This window comes from Columba livia, chromosome 13 (genome assembly GCF_036013475.1).
Source record: "Columba livia isolate bColLiv1 breed racing homer chromosome 13, bColLiv1.pat.W.v2, whole genome shotgun sequence".
NCBI lineage: Eukaryota > Metazoa > Chordata > Aves > Columbiformes > Columbidae > Columba > Columba livia.
Window position 1 is genome coordinate 6,170,729 of NC_088614.1, and position 15,502 is coordinate 6,186,230.

Sequence of the window (15,502 nt, forward strand, 5' to 3'; positions counted from 1 at the left end):
TTGCTCACAGAAATAAGTTTCTGTATTCGTATTTAATTTACAGTGCCTCAGAGGAATGAAGACAAAACTAGACTCTATTTTTCTGCTTAGTCCTTGTTAAATTTCTTTGGAACAACTCTCGGATACAAACAAGGAGGACAGAGTGTACTGGGCAAAGCTGTGAGACATTTTTTACCAGAAGTGTTCATAGCTTTAACATTTGAAGGTAAAAACCAGTGAAGTCCATCAGATACCTCAGAATAGTTCCAGTTACCACTTGCACTTTTCCAGTCCTTTGCCTCTGTGATTTTGTGTAGCTTACCTCTTGACACAGATTTAGATTTATTTTTTTTTTCCCGTTATTGAAAACCTTGCATTTCTGATAATGGCGGTAAAGAGCTGTGCTCTGTAGCTTAGGAGAAAGTTGGGTCATAATTCAAGTCGTGGTCCTGGGGAGGCTTCAATGAAACAGCGTCGAGAGGCTGTATTTTGCAGTTTTGCAAGGTTGGGTTTTTTTCCTGTTAAAACCTTGGGGATCCCTGGGAAAGGAGGTTGATCCTGGTTTTTTTTTCTGCTGGGTGAGTAGGAATTTAAAACTTCACCCCCCTGCTTTGACCTAGTTATGAAACCCTTGCCTGTAAAGCATTAATTTACTTTTCTGTAGAGCCACCTTGAGTTTAGACATTAAAGGATGGTGATAAATCTGATAAGCTTAGAATATTTATTCCAGTGGGCTATAAACTATCTTCATTACTCTGGAATTAATCAATGACTTTGACTGCTTTTTTCCCCTGCTCAGCTTTACTTTCACAAGGTATAATTAAAAAAAAAAAAAAAGGCTATAGTTTTCCTTTTTGTTCGACTCCGCTGTTGTTGAACTATGTGTGGTTTGGACTGGAGCCCTCCAGAATGTTGGCAGAAGTTCTTGTCTGGAAAGAAGTGGTAATTCTTTTGGGGTTGAAAAATGGGGAAGGAAAGATCGGTGTAGCAGAGATGATTTAAAGCAGAATGTATGCGTCAGTATGCGTCTATCTGAATGAAGGTTTGTGTGATTTTATGCAGGGCACACAGTGATGTTCATTCTGTGTCATGCAGCCCCTCGAGATGTTTGTGCCGCTGCTCTGGGGCTGTGCGGGGACTTCTGCTTGTGACTCAAAAACAAGCAAGCGTATGAAAGTATATACGTGTATATCTAGACAAACTGAAAGGGGAAATGTGTGCTTCTTTCAGCCGAGAGGATTGTCATCTTCCCTTCTCCTGCACACAGTAAGACTACTTCTCTAAGAGCAGCAAGATTATTGCGTTGGAGCTCAGAATAAGTTAACAACCTCTTCAGGCTGGGTTTGCCAGGAGGAGCGTGGGCAGCAGCTGCCCCAGCTGTTCATCTCAAAAGCATCATCTTCTTGCAGAAATCTCTGTACAAAGTCAGGATCAAGCTTAGAGTTGTTCTTAGTCTAGCAATGCTAACTCCTACGTAGTTTATTTATATTTATTCAGCTTTGTTATGCCGTGCAGGTGATGCAGATGCTTTGGCTGGAGGGACAGCCGTGTCCCTGTGTCCGTACAGTGTCCGTATGGTGTTTGTGGCCTCGGTACTGGGGTCCAGGGCCTTTCCTGGCTCCACGTGTGAAGCTGGGCTGGGATTTGCAGCAAGGTCTGAGCTGGGATCACTCTCACAATGGTGTGTTGTGAGGACCTGTGCACTTTGAAGAAAGCAGGTATGAAACCCGCGTGAAGCGCGAGATGAGCGGCAGATAATCCTGCATCACACTTAAAATCCAAAACTGGAAAAACTCACTACGTGATTTCGCTGTGGGGCATAATGTTGATGACTCCAGTTTAGAGCTGTTTTAACAATCTCTGTGACGAGTTGGAGATGCAGAGGTCGTGGTGGGTTTATGTCTAGGAGCCTCCTTTGTACCTTTGTGATGAAGCAACTTAGTATTGAAGTACTTGAAGAAAGAATGTATCTGGAAGTGGCTACCGGTCACTCTGGCAGATACTTACGACCAAAGCTGCTATTGTTTTTCTCTTAGTTAAATAACAGTCAAACTCATGCTGTGGCTTTTTTCTTTTCAATGGCGGTATAATGTGAGTTTCACACATCCCTGGGCGCAGGGTGTCCTGGGCAGCACACAGATGCGTTGTTGGGGTCCCACATTCCAGGGAGATCAAATCCTCCGTGCACCACATCAGCTGCACATCTGCAACTGCTCAATCCTCCCTGGCCCTTGCGGGCCCAGGTGCTGTGCAATTACTGGGTTAAAGGCACCAAGAGCTGCTGCTTCTAGGTCCTTTCTGTTGAATTCTGCCTGCTTTGATTCCCTACAGCTGGTGAAACAGTTAGACTTGGTTCAGGCATGTGTGGAAGAGAGCTCATTTCATGCTTGGAATTGTAAATATGTTCTTTTCTTTCAAGCTGCCAGCAGTAAAAGATGTCTTCCAGTGTGTATTATCTAAATAAGCTGTAGCATTTAAATGTTTTCTTATTTCATTTTAAGAATGTAGCAAAATAAATTGTGCTTACTCTCGTAGTTTTTGTTGCGGAGCAGTTGATTCCCGGTAGCTCTGTCCCGAGCTCTGGGCACGCTTGGGGTGGCTGTGAAGCTGCTTTTCGGAAGCTGCACAAGGAGCTGAGTGAGGGTGACGGAGCCGCCCTGACCTGCCCAGCGTGCTCTGGGTATCTGCTGGTGACAGTCCATTCCATCCCCGTCATCTTCTACGCTTACAATAGCAGCTGCTTACTTCTAGTGAATTATCATCTGTTTAATAGAGATGAGCAAGAGGCAGACTACAGTGCAGACATTAGTTCTCTCTTTAAAACAGCCTTTTTTTCCTGAGTTTTGCCCCGTGAGCGGATGTGTGTCTGAGTTTTCTCCCGTGAGAGGATGTGTGTCAGCGTGCCAGTCACCACGTTCACTGCTGGAGGCTGCAAGTCTGGGAGTTGGGGCATTTCCATGTCGCGCTCTTGGTGCCATCAGCTGGATTGGGGGAGGAAAGAGCCTGACAAGAACACAGATGGTTTTAACTCACCATCCTGGGTGTATCTGCAGCTTGGATCTGAGTACCCTTGCAGTTAGCACCTAATGTCTCTCTCTTCTCATCTGTATTTTCCATGTCATGCTAACTGTACAGGTCAGATCCTTCCCTTGGAGGAGAAATACCCTTCCGTGAGAGCCTGTCTTTCAGTGGCCTGGTCTTTGGGAGGAATGTGTCCTCTCATCCCCTGGCTCGTGGATGTGCCGTCTCACCTTGGGTAGGGAATGCACTTATCCACATCTCATCCCAGCACACAAATCTTCCTCGAACTGACCTGCTCTTCTGGAGCGGTCCCTGCACGTGCTGTGACTGGCGAGTTTCTTCGGAGCTGAATTTGTCCCCTGGTCCTGGGCTTTTGGCTTCCTTATAGAGATAAACATGGCTTTTAGATGCTGCTGCGGCAGCTTTTCTCCGATTTTTGGGTGTTTGGAGTCAGCACTCGCTCTGCTTCCCCGCGTCTCTGGGGTCTGTCTGCTCATCCTGCGGTCTCGAGCCATTTCGCTGTCTCGGTGATTGACTGGAAGTCACAGTGGATAAATCTTTCATGATTGGAAACCACTTAAGCCACGAGGTGGCTGATGATCACTGGTTATTAGTGGAGAGGTTCTACCAAACAATCAGGGAAAATTGAGTGGCAGAACGTATAATTTATGACTTCATCCCAGCACTGTGGGGGCAAGTCCGTGAGAATCGACACAGTGAAAGAATTATATTTGACAGATATTTTAAAGAATGACTCCAGTTAGTGTCATTTATGGGTGGAATGTGTGGACAGATCCCAAGCCCTCTTGGGGTGGTGCCAAAACCAGATATGAAAGAGGGTGCAAGAAGATGAAGATGGTCTCTATGGCCGAGGGCTTGACTTCTCTGATATCGGGCAAAATAATGTTCTAAGGGTTTTTTCAGTAATTTTCCTGTGATAATAAAGTTTATAGATCCTACTTAGTGTTGTTTGAAACTCCTGCCTGAGGGCGATCTGTTGGAGCTTGTAAATGGAGCGGTACCTCTGCATTAAAGGCATTATCAACACACGGAGAAGACCAGTTAGAGAAAGTTCTGGAACATTCTGGAAATTTCTTGCATTTAATGAGTGCTTGCAAAAAATGCCTGTAAAATTATCTCTGGGATATCTTAATTTATGCCTAGCAATGATATATGGCATAGGAGAAATCTGTTGTCCTTTGAAATGTGTATTAAAGATATGCGGGCAAAAGCCTCAGTGCTCCTCTATGCAGTCCGATCTTCCTCCTCGTGCAAGTGACAGATAAGTACCGTTAACTCCAAAGGAGGAAAAACTCTAGAAAAACGTTATTTCTTCAGATGTTTTGTAGTGGTTATGCCTCTGAAAGTATTAATCTCTCTCTTGTCACAATTTGGCACTCGCTCTCATTCCCAGCAGGAGTTTCTCTGCTAATCCCCGTCTGGAAGGTTTTGCTGTACCTTACATTAATTTCTGATCTGCTCCACGACCCAACATGGTGTGAGGGTTTGTGTTCACCTCGAAGGACACCGCAGACCTTCCTATCAGACCCTGGCTTAAAACATCGGGGCAGTTTAAGTACCTGTAAGAGTTCCCAGAGCGCTGGCCTGTGCCGCTCGCCTCTGCAGTGACTGTGTCAGTGTTATTCCCTTGTGGCCCTGAAGAAATTATTTGAGAAATTTGGTTTCAGATGCGGGGTTACCTTAACGTGAGTAGCTCGCCTTGAAAGTGGCGGATATTGTCCCTTGAGCCTGTGAATGACAGCTGCCGAGTCAAACATCTGCCCACTCTGGACGCGGGTTTGGGTTTTGTGCCTTTGTCCCTGTGTACGTGAAAAGTTGCTGTTGTGTTGGTGAGGATCATCTCAAAGTGTTGTCCCACTTCCTTCTATGTAAGTGCACAAAAACATTGAGGAAAAAGGGAAGAATCCCAAGTTTAACCTTTTAAAGTGCAGCATTTCTCCTGTTGCTGAAGTTTTGGCCCAACACGTGAGTCCATCCTGTGCCTACAAGGATGTGAAGCTGTAGGCCTGGGTTGGGGCTCCTTGTAGTGCAAATGCACCCCAGTGCGGACAGGCCAGGGGATGAGTCTGCTGGGTTTAATCTCAGGTTTTGTAACTTAAATTCTCAGGAGCTGAAGTTTCTGCCAAGTCTCTGCTAAAGGCCAAAGGTAGGGAGAGAAACCCTTTAGCTAACAGAACATTTATTACCTTTTGGGGTTTATATTTGTAAAAACAGTTCCAAATGAAGCTTTCAAAGCAGCCATCCTTTTTTAAAACTTTCCAGGCTTGGCCTACAAAGAGACCCAGCCTTGCTTGGTTTGTGTGTGATTTTTCCATCATGGTGCAGTGAAGCAGCTCCTGAGGCTCGTGCTCCCTTTGGGATTCATTGCCGGGTCCTGCCGGGCTGGGAGCTCTGCCTTGTGCCCAGAGTACTAAAGCTCAGTCTGGAGTTCAGACCTAGTCTACTGCTTGTCTTAGCAAAAGTAATCCTGCGATTCCCTGCCGTGCCTGGGTGAGGTTCTGTCGGCTTTGGAGAAGTCTGTGGTGTCCAAAGAGCCTGCAGAAGGGAGCTGGCAGTCACACTGTGGAGTGGGAGCGTGTAAACTTAGCCTAAAGATAATTTATGGTTTCTAAAGCTGCTGCTGAGTAAAACTTTCCAAGGCTGGCTTCTGACCTAGCTCTCCTCAGTGCTAAAACTGAGAACAGTCATCTGAAAGTAGCATTTTTAGTTGTGTTGAGGGGAAGGAGGAAATTAGGCTACCACGCTTCTCAAGCAGCTCATCCGCCGTAGTTCTGTAGCACATGTGAAATTGTTTCTTTCAAACTCAAACCACGGGGTGACTTTTCCGTTACCTGAGCCTATACTGGGCTTGTCAGTTAAGACTGATTTAACCTTGGCTTATCGCTTAGTGCATCCCAGGTTTTTGCTGGGTTGATTCCAGCAGCAGGCACGATGTTGGGGTGGTACCAGACCCGTTCTCGCTGTCCCCGCACACATGGGCCGTGTCTCGCTCCTCCGCAGCGGCTCCGGGGGAACTCGGGGTCACGCCGGGCTGAGCTGTTGGCAGCAACACCCCCGTGCTGGCACGAGCTTTCCCAATGAGGAGCTGGAGAGCAGAGGAAGATTTCTCCTTGTTTTTGCAAATTAGCAAATGAAACACTAAGTAAGTGTCTAAACGCAGTTTCCTTCTGTTGGTTTAAGAGTGGTGGTGTGCTTGGAAACCTTCAATCTTCATTGGCCCCAGCGCGCTAAAAACACCTTCTTTCCAGCCCAGACGCTGCTTCTATCTTTTCAATACATTTAACTCACTTGCTAGCGAATAATTTTTGTAATGTTTGAGAAACTGTATAGCTTCAGAAGAACAGGCTGTGTGCTCTGCCTTTTATTGGGGATTCTCTTCCCAAGTATTCTGAGCTGCTAAAAGAAAAAGCCCCTTTAGGGGAGCGAGGACTCTGCCTGGCCGTTGGGCGCTGGCAGGACAGATAGCAGCACTTGGGTTCATCAAATGATTGATACTGGGTTAACAACAGTGTGTTTTTATTTGGCGACCCATCGGGACAGGCTCAGCAGCCCTTCCCTGTTCCGTGGTAACTGAATTCCTTTCAGCAAAGGCTGAGTCTCTATCAGTTCCCAACCAGGAGGTCATGATGTTCAGATACTGTCCCCCTTACCCACCCAGGCTGGGGACAAGAAGTTTCTCATCTCTCCTTGGGCTGATACAGTGATTCCTTCTTCCCACAGAAGCTTCAGGAATTTTTTTTTAGCAAGTACAGTATTGATACTAATGGTTTTCCAGGGTTTTCTGTATGAGATGGTTGGTTTCTGTTCTTTGTCCACTGAATTTTGTATCTGATTTGGCATTTTAAAAAGGTCTTTTTTTTTTTTTTTTAACGTTGAAGTTTCTCAGGAGCTGCAGTAGCAGGGGAACCACAGCTTGTGGTCAAAGTCACATTCATATGTCAGTTTGGGCCAGAAGCAGGGATTATAAACCAGCTCTGTAGTGCTCAGAAACCAGGAGGTGATGTGCGAGGGTCTGTTGGGCACCCAGTGGAGCAGACAAGGGAAACCAAGAAGGAAGATGGAAAATTTCAGTCTTACAGTCAATTTGAGATGGAGTTTATCTGACAAGACCGGCCTGCCAGAGCTGGAAATGTCAGCCTGTTTCTCTGATTACCGAAATACTTGTTTGTAAGTAATTTTGAGAGTGAAGGGCCCAGGTTTGAGTATCTTGTAGAAGGGTGAGGATTTTCCCTTCCTGCCACTAACTGAACACACATGTCCTTATTTAATCAATGCATGAATCTAGAGGTAAGAAAACCTTTTCAGAAGGACTTATTTTCAGTTATGGCAGAGGAATTTTTACTAGTAGTTGCCAGTGAGCAGGGGGCTGGCCAGGGCGGGTGCTCCTGTCCCTCCTGTGTTTTGCTGCTTTTGACCATAACCGCATTACAGAATGTTTTATCTCAAATAACGTGTCTGAGCGGTGGTGAAGGTGAGTGACCATGTGGGTGAACGTCTCTATCTCGGGGACAATGCTGATGCATTTATTTGTCCATTTTTGTTTCTTGAATTGTTCTGGCTTTCTCCTGTCCACTGTTTTACAGGGTAGGCAGTGACAAGTTATTAGAGATCTTGCTGTGTGTTGTGATTTCTCGCTTTTAGGGTTTTGTGTAGAGAGCACTTCAGTTTTTACAGTTCCCCAAGGAAGCGATGCGCCGTTATTAAAAATAAAACATTGACTTATCACATTTGAGGCCTGGCCTTGTGATTGCAGGAAGCTTTCAAGTGGCAGTGAATTACTTGTTGGCACCTCCAGCTGCGGTGCCATCAATGGGGGTATGAGAAGAGCCTGGTGAGCCCTGGCCTGGCTACCCGTGGCCGCCTGCTTCTGCAGGTTCTGGTGACGCTGTTCTTGGTTAAACCTGGTCTCAGGGTGGGTGTTGGTCACCCAGAGCTCGTACAAGTGTCTGCAGGTTGTGAGCATGTAGAACTTTCTGGGTGGGGGACACAAGGAGCTGGAGAGATGGTCCCTGCACAGGGCCTGTGTGTCTGCTCTAGTGTTCCCGACAGCCGCTGTCGTGGCTCAGGTGGCTTGGTTTCAGAGCAGCCCTTGTTCTGGAAAATCAAGCCCCCTTCTTCCCTTTTCCCAAAAGCCTCCTGTGTTTGGCAGGATGGGGGTGGCCGGGCTGTCACCTCCCCATGAGACAAGGGTCCTCTCAGCTACCCGAACCCCATGTTCCTCCAGACCTGGCTGTGCTGGGGGGCCCTGGGCCTCATTTCCTCAGGAAACTGGGCTAAAAATACACTTGAAACGCTATGGAAAAGGTTATACATGGTTGCGTGTCCCAAGCAGCCTCTGCTCCGCGTGTCCCTGTGTTACGAACGTCCTTGAAGCCTTGTGTTCAATGTGGGCACTTGCTGGCTGTTCCTCATTCTCTACATTCACTGTACATGTGGCGTTAACAAGTCTGTCTCTTAAAAACAGCTCCCTCCACATCCTTACTCCTGATTTTGGTTTCCTTTTTGATGATAAGAGAATGTCTGTATTGACTGGAGCTTTCTGTGGTGAAAATAAAGCTGCAATTGGAGTCAGAGTGGACATAGAGGCCATTAAGAGCTTATCTTGTAATGAGAATATTCTTTGATCTGAGCATCAGAGATAGAAAAGGACTTGTGGCTGTGGAAGGCTGGAGGGCCATTGGGCTCTGCCAGGTTTTGTGTGCCCGTGGGCCCCATGTTTGATGTCTACCTGGCCATTCTGTAGGAGCAAAGCTGCGTGTGGGTGCTCACACTTGGAGCTTTTCACCGCTGGGGGGGTTTGGTGAGGCCGGAGGGTCCAGCCCTGCTCACAGGTGTGGATGAGGATCATGAGGAGCATACTTGGGAAACATCTCCTGCTCCTCATCCCTGGTGTTCCACTCTGGTGCCTGCGGGTGCTCAGGATGAAGTAAAGGGGTTTGAGCCTGTCTAGTGTCAGGCAATCACATTTACATACACTTACAGTCTTAAAATATCCCATTTTAACAAAATTGGGCAGTGTAGCCCTTGTGTTCCTGGTGTGCTGCTGTTGGGCACAAGTTTTGTGGTCTGTGTGCAGTGGCCACGTGTGGGTGGGATGTGAGGCCCTTCATGTGGGCAGAAACACCAGCACATCTGGCAAAATTTTTATTCTAGGACTTTATTTTGTCTCCTCCGGTTGTTTAGTGTGACCTGACAGGGAAGAGTCCTGGGCTTTAGGTATAATTTCTTTTATGTACAAAAAAACCCAGCCTGAAGTGGTTGTGCTCACTCAGGAAGCCGCGTCTTACCTGGGGCCACCCATCCTTGTCCTGTGTCACCTGGGGTGTCACCGCTGGGGCTGCGGGAACCTGCGCTGGGGTCACATTGAGGCGGGAGCTGATCTCAGTGGAGAGGTTTGTGCAAAGAACGGTGACTTCCACGGCTATTAAGAGTCCCTGTTTAAATGGATTGATTTCTTTTAAATATTAATTGAAACAATGACTTGAAATATGAATGTGTTCTCTTAAAGAGCTTTAAAACATCACACTGAAATAACAGACAAATTGAAGCTGAAACATTACATTTTTTTCCACAAATATGGACAGGTTCCAGGACCATAAAAAGAGTTTGGAAAGGCTGTAAAACACATGTTAAACAATTTTTTTACTTGAGGCACCTTTAGAAATGTTTCTTTTCAAATAAATTAAATATTTAACTTGAAAAAATAATCTTTTTTAAAAAAGGCTCTGGTAATTAGAAACAGAATGCTTCTTGCTTAGCAGATGCATATTTAGAACGCGACACAGTGGCACAGTAGAATAAAATTCCAACCATGTGAAACAGCAACTGTACTTATGGGTGTTCTTTCAAAAAGCAAATGTTTGATTTCACTGGCATAAGGAGATCCTGTATTTGTTTGGTTTTTTTGATATTTACTATAGTATATATCCTGAATCAGAATTAGAAAAATAAATTAGTTTAAGATTTATAATCTGTGGAAAGACCAGGCAGCATATAGGCCGTGTTGCTTTAGGGTCTTCAACTCCTGGTCTGATCAAAGAACCTTAATGTTTGATGCTGAAATTAGTGTATGAATGGAGCACCACTGCGGTTTTCTACAGGAGGTAGAACTGGCATAACTGCTACGTATAAATTGTATGGATAATATATTTAAAATTAAATGTATTTAAGCTTAACATTATTTGGAAAGGAGGACAGACTTTAGATCTCAGCATAGAATGTATTAATACAACTCAAATGTTGAAGCCATGGGCACTTCACGAATTTTTGGAGCCTAGACACATGTTTTTAAATTACGGAGGGTTTTGAAGATGGTGCCTCCTAACTAGAGATTGATTCGAGCTGTATAAATGCCAGTGATATGTCATGTGTTAAGTATGTATTATTTCCAGTTTTTACAGAGGAGTAAATTTTGATATTTAAACTTTTCCAAATGTCAGCTGCTTTTGCACACGATCGTCTTGCTGTGAGCGCTCTGGGTGCCACGGAACCGCTTCACGCGTTACCCCCTTCACACAAACTGCTTCAAACGCTGCCCCCCAGCCTGGGGGGGTCAGAACTGTCGGTGCTGGAACACAGATGTCACCAAAATGGGTCAAATTCAGTGCTAAATCAGTAACAACGTCAATACATGCCAGTTTTGTTATTGATTGGTGCAATAAACATTCCCAGGGGAAACAAATACAATGTGCAGTTGATTCAGCAAGCAGATTGAAAATATTTTTGCCATCATCATCAAGTTTCCCTGAAGCAGAGGCTGCTCTTGTTAGACCAGCGTTTGTCTTCAAAGCTGCTCCGAGGACCTCGTGGTGAGGAGGGAGCAGAATATTAATTTAATCTGTTCTGTAGCTGCAAACCTGACTGTTTTTCCCTCTGAGGCTTTATTGAACGGAACATAGTTGTTATGTTTGACTTCAAAAACAAACAAACAAAAAGAACAGTTCAAGTGTTTGAGGAGGGCAGGGCCGGGATTTATTAGTCTCCTGAACGTGTCCACGGCCGTGGGAGCGTGTTTATCACCACAACAACCTCGGAGCCTTTGTGGAAATCCTCACTGGTGTTTTGCAAGCGAGATGTCAAAAATGCCTCAGAACTTGTGGCTGAACGAAAGTGCTGTTGGCCACAGGGCCCGTCTGTGTGGCTGGACCAGCCTGCGCGGCAGGACTGGGAGCACTGGTCTCATCTGGGCCCCCTCCCAGCAGAGAAATCCCCAGGCCTGATGCTCCTGGGGAGAGCTCCCTGCTCCTCCTATAGCCACTTCCCACTGCTAAAGAATCACCAGAGTTGCGTCCTTTGTTTTTAAAGAAGTTTTCTGCACATTATAAAAAATCTCTTGTAATTAAGAGGGTGATTTCCTGCCGTCTCAGAGGCGGTGTCTCTGCAGTAAAGCAGCCGGTGTTACATGGGGTCATTACATGACCAGCACGGCAGATTTCTCTTTGCAAAAGCAGCTTGGAGCTGTGTTCTCTGTGCAAAATGCCTCCATGAGTCCCATGGGAATACTTGCCAGACTGGGAATTTCTGTGCATGTTAGTCCCATACTAGACAAGATTCTCGGTTCCTACTGAGTAATCGTGAAGGCTGATGACTTTCAGTATTTTTCCTAAGCCTCAGCAGAACTCAGCTGACTTAATCTTTAATGGAAATGTAGGAAAAGGCATAGTTGAGACTTTATATAGTAACCAGTTCAACAAGTTCTGTCATCCCACCTCCCTTGGAGGGTTTGCTAAGGAGCTTGTTGGTCTAGGTCCTTTTAAGGATGGTATTTAAGGTGTAAATGTGGTTAACCTTTTACACATGAAAGCTTGCTTTTCAGCCAGGAGATACTCTGAATGCAGCAGCAAGGCCGGCTTCAAAGCTGCTCAGAGAATTGTTCATAAACACACTATTTCTTAGCGAAAAAGAGTTAACTTTTTTGACCGCTTGTTTTTGAGCTGTCTGGTCTTTGTACTAATGCCAGAAAAAAAGCCCACCATCCATTTTCTTAGGGATGAGGAGGGTTATGTGCTTGCAGTTTAACAGCAAGTGCTTCTATTCCAAGTGACAGCTTCTCTGTTGGAAAGGGGAGAGCTGAAGGCCTCTGGGAGCAGGGGCGGTGGGTTCCAGGCCTCTGGGAGCAGGGGCGGTGGGTTCCAGGCCTCTGGGAGCAGGGGCGGTGGGTTCCAGGACTGTCTGAGCTGCCCACAAGCTGCTGAGGAGCAGAGCTGCGTTTGTAGGGACAGATTTGGTTAAAAAACCCAAAGCCCTCATACAAAACTTCGTTTCAGAGTTGCGGATGAAAAGGCACCAAATTAGCTTATGGCTTTGGCTTCTCATTATTTTTAAAAGCAGCGCTGTCTTCCAGCCTTGATGTGGTGTGTGTTCCAACACCAAGTGCTGTTCTCCTGTTGACGGAACCTGTTCTTGGTGGGCGTCACCTTTGCTGTGGCTCCAGGTTGCCGTAGCTTTCAGTAACTGGGTACAAATTTAGGCAGCTATTAAAGAAATTTCCCCAAATGGCTTGGTTTCTCAGCTGCACTGAAAGTATGTGACTGTTGGAGGGGAAAGGTACCGCTGGTTCAAAAGGAAACAGCTTTTAAAGATAAGTTTCTGAAGAGCTGCCTGTAAATGTTGGATGGTTAGAGTTCTGAAAATTGTGTAGAAATCCATAATAGTCACCAGATGCTTCAGAGGTGTTGGAGAAAACTATTTGGAGAACAGAATTATGGATTTTAGAGGAACTGTTTGGGGACTATAATCATACTGTAGCAAAATTACTTGGGGTGCACAGTTGTGTATCTGCACGTTTAGAGCACCGAAACACAGCGGAGCAGTTCTGTGTTTGATACAACTTCTGCAGGGTGTGGATGCAATTTGAGTTAACTTCTCAGTTTCGTGTGAACTGGTATGTGTGGTCGTGTTGTGAAGCACCTTTTTTCACCCTCTGGGTAGAGGGAGGGGCTTACGGGCTCAGACCCCCCGGCTCAGGACTCATCTTTGAGCAGGAAGCCCTGGAGAGCAGGTGGCTGCTTGCTCGCCGAAGGACGTGGTCCTGGCCGGGGCGTCTTCTCGGTGCCGGACACGGTCCTGGTGGAGGCGTCTTCTTGGTGCGGGACGTGGTCCTGCCGGAGCGTCTCCTCGCTGCGGGACACGGTCCTGGCCAGCTCCCTGTGGAGGAGCTGAAGAGGCTCCAAGAAAGGCACATGAGCGGGGCAGGCTGCCAGCGGAGCTGCCGCTGTGCTGGAGCACGTCGGCCGCGCTGGGCACGGCGAGAGCCACTGCTCTTCTCAGGGTGCAGGGGCACCCGGGTCTTTTCTTGGTGCTGTTTAAGTTCGGTTTTAGACGCGGCGGGGCTGTCCTGGCTGGGTTTCTTGGGCAGAGCTGATGTCCGAGCTGAAGCTTTGACGTCCGAGACGTTCCCGTCTCGCATGGAGTGGGACTGACCCGGCGGGCGTGGGATGAGGTGGCCACTGCCCCCGCTCCCCCCAGGAAACCAGACCAGAGGAATTCTTCACATTTGACCATAGCCAGACTTTTTTTTTTTTTTTAAAGGCAGAGCAGCTTTTCAGTGATTTTAACTGAAGAGGACCTGACTCCGTTCTTGGTCCGGCGGGGCTGCGTGCTGTGCCGGGGCCTGGCTACGGCGTGGGCCGGGTTGCTGGGGTCACCATCCTTCCCCGAGCACATCCCCCGGCTGTGCCTGCTCTGCTCTGAGTCATTTCAGCTGCTCCAACACGTTTCGGGGCCGGGGTAGCAGCCGTTTCAGTGCTTTTCTCCAGGTCGCTGCAGCAATCATGTGGTGCTGTTGCTGTATGGCTTTGACAAAAAATGCCTGGTTTTAATCTGTTTTTTTGATCCGGCTCTTGCTTAAATGTTAAGTATAGAAATATATTTATTAGGACGGAGGACATATTGTAATTCCTGTTTCTGCTCTTTAGTTTTTTCTAAAACCATTAAAAATTATATTCTACGTGGGCTCTTTCTGCTACAGAGCAGGTTTCAATACTTCTCATCAATTGTGCCAGCACAGCTGCTTGTGCGCTCATCAGAATTGGATTAGAGATAGCAGATTTTATTTTTATTTTTTGAAAAAAGGAACTTTTTTGTCTGGTTGTGTTTCTTTCCAGCTGAGTAAGTTCCTGGATCTGGTTTGCAAGCATGGCAGGTTAGTGAAGAGGATGGAATAATTTGACATGGTGCTTTTCAGCGAAACCTTGGGTGTGCTGGGACCCGCTGGCACCCTAAAGGTTGTTTGAAAGGGGTCGTAAAGATGGCGTTGTTACCAAACGCCGGCTGCGGTTTGCCCGGGTCTTGGCTGTGTGCTTTCTGGTGGATGATCCGCTCAGTGCGTGTTTAAAACTAGAGCTAAAAACCTTAAGATGCTTGAACACGTTGGTGCGTGTGAAGGCACCAGAGATGCCTGGTGGTTCTCGCCGTGCTGCGGTGGGGTGACTGTGGGGAGCCGGCTGCTGTGGGTTGCGCAGGACCCGCTGGGACACGTCCTGGCAATTACTTGGGCTTTTTCCTTCTATACTTAAAAATACCTTATAGGGAAAATGAATCAAATTGAGCCTGAGCTTCTGGAGATGCAGTGACAGAAATAGCAAACGGTTTTATTGTGAACTTGCTGGCAAGCGCGAGACATCTCTGCGTTCAGTTTAAAGGGTTTTTCCCCCCTCCCCCCTACGAATACTTTTCAAATTCTGTTGTCCTATTTGGGCAATGAGGTTTCTCGAGCTGAGCGGCAGGTTCTGACAGCGTGCCTGTGTTTCGCGGTTCCTCGGACGAGCTGGGGTAGCGGTGCAGCCAGGGTTTGATGGGAAGATGGAGCCGGAGCCCATGTGCACTGGGAGAGCCGGGCGAGAGGAGCCGAGCACGGAGCACCCCCAGGCCCCCCCGCCTGCCCCCTTCCTCCCAGACCATTGTCAGCTTTCCCTCTACAGTCTCCCAAGGAATTAACTTGTCCCCGAATCGCGGAGACGCGTACACACCAATTTGGTAAGCTTCCTTGCACCTGTCTGATGCACTTTACAGCCTCGGCGTCACAAAACTGTTTGTCATTCAGGCGGGACAATGTCCTCTTGTCTGCCGGGCTGCCAGCGGGGGGGACACAGCTCGGCGGGCGGATGGGCTTCCCATGTGAAATCAGATGGGAAAACAAATTGCTTCCAGACCGTCGTTTCGCAGGCGGGAGCAGCGATCCTGCTCGAGCTGCCTGGTTGTCATTTACGTTTTCCGTATCTAGGTTAAATATCAAAGGGTATAAATGTGGGTGAAGAAAACACAGGTAAAAAAAAAAAAGAGCTTTTTGAGAGCTCCGAAGGGTCGGTTGGTGTTCTGCGCCCTGGAGAGACTAGCTGGTGGTTCTGATGGCACTGAAATACAGGCCTGGAGAGATCCAAGGCGGAGGATGCACAGAGATCGCTGTTAGTGCCGGGGAACTTTCTGGTCACATTTGCAGAAATAACTTGGTTCTTGTTCAAGGTTTCTTTTCTGGGGAAAC

General features: G+C 47.1%; 1 protein-coding gene across 5 annotated transcripts in view; it reads left to right on the plus strand.

The window, feature by feature from the left end:
- ANKRD11 (ankyrin repeat domain containing 11) overlaps nucleotides 1–15,502 on the plus strand; it is a 136,871-nt gene that overhangs the window by 34,038 nt on the left and 87,331 nt on the right. Inside the window, exon 1 of one of the 5 annotated variants that reach the window (XM_065028723.1) lies at nucleotides 14,669–14,997. The exons of the other annotated variants lie outside the window; for them this stretch is intronic. The gene's annotated coding sequence lies outside the window, so the exon portion shown is untranslated. Of the gene's footprint in view, nucleotides 1–14,668; nucleotides 14,998–15,502 lie in introns of those variants that run through there. 5 annotated transcript variants of the gene reach the window in all.